Raw genomic sequence first — 6,572 nt, 5'->3', positions numbered from 1 at the left:
ACGTGTGAGACCCTCTTGTTGCTTTTGCCCCATCGTTCTGCAGGGCTCCATCGTCTGTCTTGTTATCCCACGATAGAAGGACCGGGGGAGGTAACTGCCATGCTTCACATACAAGGTACGAATCACGTTACTTTTTGCCTGTCCTGCTTAATACAATTCACATATTTCCGTTTTTTAGATTTATTATTTACTCTTGCTAGAAATTCTACTTAGGATGTTAATGCAAATTTCCTCACTCTCTAAACCTGAACACTCAAAGGCACAGTGAGTTTTTACCAAGCATTTCTTATAGAACAACTCAGTATGAGAAATCCTCCCACAAATCCCACATGAATCCATATAATCAGCCCTGTCAATCCACTGCAGACTGCAAACAGCCATAGACGGGGTCTCAAACAGTTAATTTCAAATAGCTCATTTTCTCTCATCTCTGCACAAATTCCTGTCATGTTGCATTACATGTAAACAACTCAGAAACTTCATGACATGCCTTTCAGTCAAAAACTAGTGTGGCTTTTCAGTCTGTGCAGATTAATTGCAGTTTGTAACAATATAAAGTGGTGCAGTCTGATTAGTGTTTCTATTGTTCTTTGGGATAAAATATTTTATGTGAATATAAAGCCAAGTTTTCTGCTGGCACAATTTTATTGACTTCTGTGGAAAAAATAAAATACTCATGTAAAATCCATAGAACATCATTGTTCATGTGCTGTTATAGTAAATACATTTTATAAGCTTCTGTAAATTAGATGTGCCAGATCAGATTCCAGACCCTCTGGAAATGGCATCATCAGTGAAGTGAGGCAACAGGAATATTTTGCTTTGGAGGAGACACTTCTATATTAATCTTCTAGTACTTTATGGTTTTTAAGGGGTTTCCTCCTTCCATTTTTTCCACTGCTCCAGTCGTCCTCCTGATATAGTGCTCTTAAAGCCTGCTTGTCATTCTCTTTAGTTTCATTTCTATGTACTCTAGAGTTGTTTTTCTATTCTTGCTCCAGGTGTTGCTCTGGTGTTTAATAGCAATCCTGTAGACCCAAGCCCAGTAGCCCTGCAACTCAAGTTCTACTAGTTTCCAGAAGTGTTATAGTAAGGACCTTCCATCAAACCTTTCTGAATCCATCCTTCCCTGAGCAATACATCCCTCAGTGCTTGAGGATTGGATTTTCTGCTTCCTTTTTTTTTTTTTTAATCTCCAACTCCTCTCCTATCATTTTTTAAAGCAAAACATTGTAGAAAAGACATCGAAGTGGGTGATTAGTGCTTGGTTTGCTTGGTTCTGTTTGTTTGATTTGTTTTTTGAGATGGGGAAGTCTCTCTGAGGCAGATACACTAATGCAGAGCTGTTTGGCTTGGTTTCTTCCTTTGAAACATTTTGGGGTTTTTTGCCTGTTGGTTTGTATAAAACTGGTTTTCTATAGTTCAGTTTTCTTTGTTTATCTTTCCAGTTTGCAGAATGCCATGATTAGGGGTGATCACTGCTCAGAGAGATCAGAAGTTGTTTGTGGTGTTTTGAATCCCATGTAACTGCACCAGGGGGGCTGAAATTTTTTTGACAAGTGTGTGGGCTTGCCAATGCAATTCCACCCTGTCCATGCTGCTGGACCAAAAACGAAGGTCACAAATATTCCACAGAAACCTCCAATATCTGATTGTTTTGCCTCCTGTTGAGTTATCAGGATTCCAAAAGGGTTTCACTTTTACAGGACTAGCATGTTTTATAGAATAGGAGGCATTTTTAATTTAATATTTGTAGTATTACATTTCACTATTACAATACTACCTGACACTGGGGACCAAAGAAAAAGTGCTAGATGGAAAAGTACAAGCTGCTGCACTTTAAACTAAAGCTATGCATATTGACACAGGGAGGCATGCAGTTCACACCACCAGTGGGATGTGTTATGTATAGATCATATTAAACCAGCCTGCAGAACTGGAGATGTTTAAATCAGCATTGTAAAACCCTGGAAAAGTGTAAAGATGAAGAAAAAAAATTATGTTATCAAAATATTGAGTCATTACTTTGATATGTGTAGAAATCCTTTCTGTAGAAATAGATTTTTTTTTTAACGCCTGTCCATTTCTGCAAGGCATCCTCTGTATTTTATATATCCACTCTGAGTGGGTAGCAGCTTTTAGTTTTTGATGGGAGGGGTTTTGAAAGAAGTTGTTTTCACACTGCATGTAACAGCATGATTGGAAGGACAATTATTGCAAATTCTTGCATTTCTGGGTGTGAAGATACCCAAAGGCAGCAGGAACAACTATTGTTACCATTGTGGTTCGTCACTTCAGGGTTTTGGGTTTTTTTTTTAATTTATTTATCCAGCCTCTCTGCTGTAAGCCATCAGTCCTTAGGCAAGTACGTGGAGTTTTGATCTCAGATTGCATGTTTGCACATAGTTTTTCTTACTATGAACAGCTTCAGATGATATATTACTTAATTGTTCAATAATTGTACGCAATTTTAGGACTAATTAATTCTTCTTCGGGTGACTTTAATTACTTTGAATGGTACATTCAAAAGCATGGTACAATATATTCCTCCCATAAGAATGTTTAGCTGTTCTTAAGTTAGAGACTGTTGGGAATAAAACAAAGAATCTGACAGAATCAGGTTTTCATTAAAAAAAAAAAAAGCACCCATCATAAAGGCTTTTTAAAGGGAAACTTCAATGTCAGTTGAACATTACTGATAATTTGTGCAGCTGGATAAACACCATTCTTTTACAACTGTGGTAGGCAGAGCATGAGGGTACTGGAAAAAATATGGTTTTATATTGAATTTTCCTTAACTGAGCTTTCTCAAGGCAGTGTGGGTTAGTAGGTCATGAGGTGACAGCATGGGTAAAAAAAAGATATGTAGCAGAGAATGACAGAAATAAAAACTAAGAGGGATGGCTGTTTTAGACCCACTGTGGTCATCTCTAGACCATGCCGGTCAGGAACTGTTTGCTGTAGTACAGGCCAGATTTAACTAGAACATTTGCTTGACTCAATCAGTAGCTGTTGAGTATAAGTAACTCTGAAAACAAGGACATACATTTTCTTCAGATTCTGTTTTGTCCACTGAATAGGGAGTGGATCATTAGCAGAGCACAGGTACCTCCACCTCTGGCTTACCCGTGGCCTCCACCAGTGGTGACCAAAAGCTGTGGACACCTAACCACCCTCCAAAGAGCCACGTGAGGTACCCATGAGTGCATGTCTGCAGTGTGAAAACCCTGAGGGTGGGCAGCACTTCGAGCTGTTGCCAGGAGTCGGTCCTTTAGGACTTCTTCAGGCAGGCGCTGCAAGCTCTGCAATGCCAGGCATCCTTTCCCTGCCCGTGCTGCAACAGTTATGCAGACACATGGGTGAGCTCCGTTACACTGCATTTCAGGCCAACAGCTTTCACAAGCAATTCAGGATCAGTTGCAAATACATGCAGCTCTGACTGATGAGAAGATGTGTACAGGAGATCAGGCTTACTGTCTAGTCCATATAATTTTTTCTTTTTTCTTTCTTCTTTTTTCCTTTTTTCTTATTTCTTCTTTCTTTATTCTTTATGCTTTTTTTTTTTCATTAGGCATTTTTCTTCAAAACAGAAAAGAAACCTTTTTTTTTTTTTTTTTTTTTTAAGAAGCATGGGAATTGAGTGCACCCTTAGTAAGTTTGCAGATGTTTGCAGATAACACCAAATTGTGTGGGAGTGTTGATCTGCTGGAGGGTAGGAAGGCCATACAGAGGGATCTGGACCAGCTGGATTGTTGGAATTAGGCCAATTATATGAGGTTTAACAAGACCAAGTGCCAGGTCCAGCACATGGGTCACAACAACCCCAGGCAGCCCTACAGGCTCCGGGAAGAGTGGTTGGAAAGTGCCTGGCAGAGAGGGATCTGGGGGTGTTGATTGACAGCTGGCTGGATATGAGCCAGCAGTGTGCCCAGGTGGCCAAGAAGTCCAACAGCATCCTGGCTTGTATCAGGAACACTGTGGCCAGCAGGACTAGAGAAGTGATTGTGCCACTGTACTTGGCACTGGTGAGGCCCCAGTTTGAATCCTGTGTTCAGTTTTGGGTCTGTGGCTACAAGAAAGACATTGAAGCACTAGAGAGAGTGCAGAGGAGACGACGAAACTGGTGAAGGGTCTGGAGCACAAGTCTGATGAGGAGCAGCTGGGGGAGCTGGGGCTGTTTATCCTGGAGAAAAGGAGACTGAGGGGAGATCTTATCACTGTCTACAGCTACCTGAAAGGAGGTTGTAGCATGGAGGGTGTTGGTCTCTTCTCCCAAGTAGCAAGTGATAGGACAAGAGGAAATGGCCCCAGGTTACAGCAGGGAAAGTTCGGGTTGGATATTAGGAAAAATAATCTTCACAGAAAGGGTTGTCAGGCATTGGAACAGGCTGCCCAGGGAAGTGGTGCAGTCACCATCCCTGGAGGTGTTTAAAAGGTGTTTAGACGAGTTTCTTAGGGACATGATTTAGTGCTAGAGTTAGGTTATGGTTGGACTCCATGATCCTGAGGGTCTTTTCCAACTGAAATGATTCTGTGATCCTATGATTCTATAATTATTGCTTAAAATGAAACAATAACATCTAATATTTGTAAATCCCAGCAGAAATTATCCGTTGGCCATGTTAGTATATTTATCTCATTCTAGCACAGTAAAACATGGAGTTGCGATTCCAATGAGTATGAGAAGGGCCTGTCTGGAGCAGTTGGGTTTATAGCCTCAAGGGAGAAGTTGAAGAAAGGAAAGGGAAAAAACAGAAGTACGTGACTGTTTCTGTACTGATTCATGGATCTGTTTGCTATCAAATCTATGATTGTGGTGGTGACATGGACTTGTTACAGCTAAAAGCAAAGAATGCAGAAAGGGGGGTTTGACCCTGGAGCTTGAAATACTCAAACGTTTAGTGTTTTGAGTAAGGCGATGATCCAAAGCCTATAAAGGCAGAAGAAAAACAGGCTTTGGCTTCAGTGGGTATTGCATCAGGCCTTCAGATGACTAGCAATCAGCAGACTTCATTCTGCGTAATTCTGTATGAAAGAAGCGTTAGTTTTCCAACGTACAGTCAGCTGAGGAGGAATAAGACACTCTGTGTCTTTGCAACTTACCCTTCTGGTCAGCAGACATCCCCGTCACTGAAGGCAATGGAAGTGTTCTTGCACAACCAGTGGAAAGCCATCTAGCTGTGCTTTGCAACTGCTTCTTCCAGCTAAGCCATCACCAGAAAGGGTATTAGCAGAGACTCCATTGTCACACAGCCCAAACCTGAACCCTGTGTTATATTTAAACAAGCACAGGAAAGAGTCTGAGGACTCCACGTCACCAGGGAAATGGGGGATCGTTCTTTCTGAAGTGGAAGGCCAGTGTCAGAAGATCAGATTACAAGTGTCTACCCGCATGTTTTCGCTGCGCGGTGGGTCAGCCGGAGTTCAGGCTCTGCAAATACCAAGGAGGTGGTTCCAGAGCCATAAAGCACTTCAGCAATTCCTAGCACCGGTGGTCTCAGCGTGGGAAGGATTTCATAACATGTCTGAAAGCCAAAAGCTTCTCTGACTGCTAATTTAATAAAGAAGAGCAAACCACTAGGTAAGTCCCTGGAAGATAGACTAAATCAGGCTAATTTGTTATATAATCCTTTTTTAATGTGGAGAATTAAGGTGACGGCAAGATGACTACGTGTTTAATTCTCCAAGTAATTACTGGTAGGTATTGACATTAAAGATGGGAGAGAGCAAGTTAATTTCTCCTTGTTGTTTTCAACACGTGCCAAACCCTTACTTCACACCAGCGAGGAAAGGCTGGAAGTTGTGTGTTTCATATGCATGAAGTAACAGTTGGCACAAATCGCCGAGGGGAGAAAAGTAAAAACCACCAAAGCCCAGCAACCCAAACTGTCACTTGCTGACAATCTTTTTGAGTCTCTCTGCTGACAAAAAGAAAAAAAAAAAAGGCAATGAAGGCCTCATTCCATGGGAGTAAACCCAGGTGTCTGGTCCTCAAGATAAATAATGTGCTGAGAAGGCAGCAATAGCCTCCGTTTTCCAGCTGCCTCCTCCTCTCCCCCGTTGGGAAGCACTGTCATGGGCAGTCCCAGAGAAGGGGAGGATGACAGCACTTGACTCAAGTTGGTCCTTTCTTTTGCTGGGGCTTTCGGTCATGAAAACACTGTTCTTCCCCATCGCTAGGAGTGGAGATGCTGGGGCTCTTCATGGCCAAGAGCATCCGCTCTGCTTGGGGCAACTCCACCATGTGGCTCAGGATAATGGAGTTTACATCTTCGCTTTGCCAGCACGGCTGGATTTTCCCCAAAACAGCTGGAGGTAGCTGTATCTGCACAACCTGCCTCTAACACGTGTCTTCACATAGGCCTGGGATATCTTTGGTATTTGGGCCACGGCTGCCAGGGCTCTGGAGCACTAAGGGGCCCTAATGTCCCTGCCCAACCCCCTTGCTCGCCCAAGGCCCAGGAGACTGTGTCAGCACCCTGAGCCCATCAGTCCTTGCCCTAGTGATGCCGCAGTAGGCCTGGACTCCAGCTCCCCACAGCCCTGCCTGGCCATGGCCCCCACTGAGCTGG

The sequence above is a fragment of the Nesoenas mayeri genome (genome assembly GCF_963082525.1).
Source record: "Nesoenas mayeri genome assembly, chromosome: 3".
Taxonomy (NCBI): Eukaryota; Metazoa; Chordata; class Aves; order Columbiformes; family Columbidae; genus Nesoenas; species Nesoenas mayeri.
The sequence above is the reverse complement of the archived record's forward strand: the minus strand, read 5'-3'. Positions refer to the sequence as shown.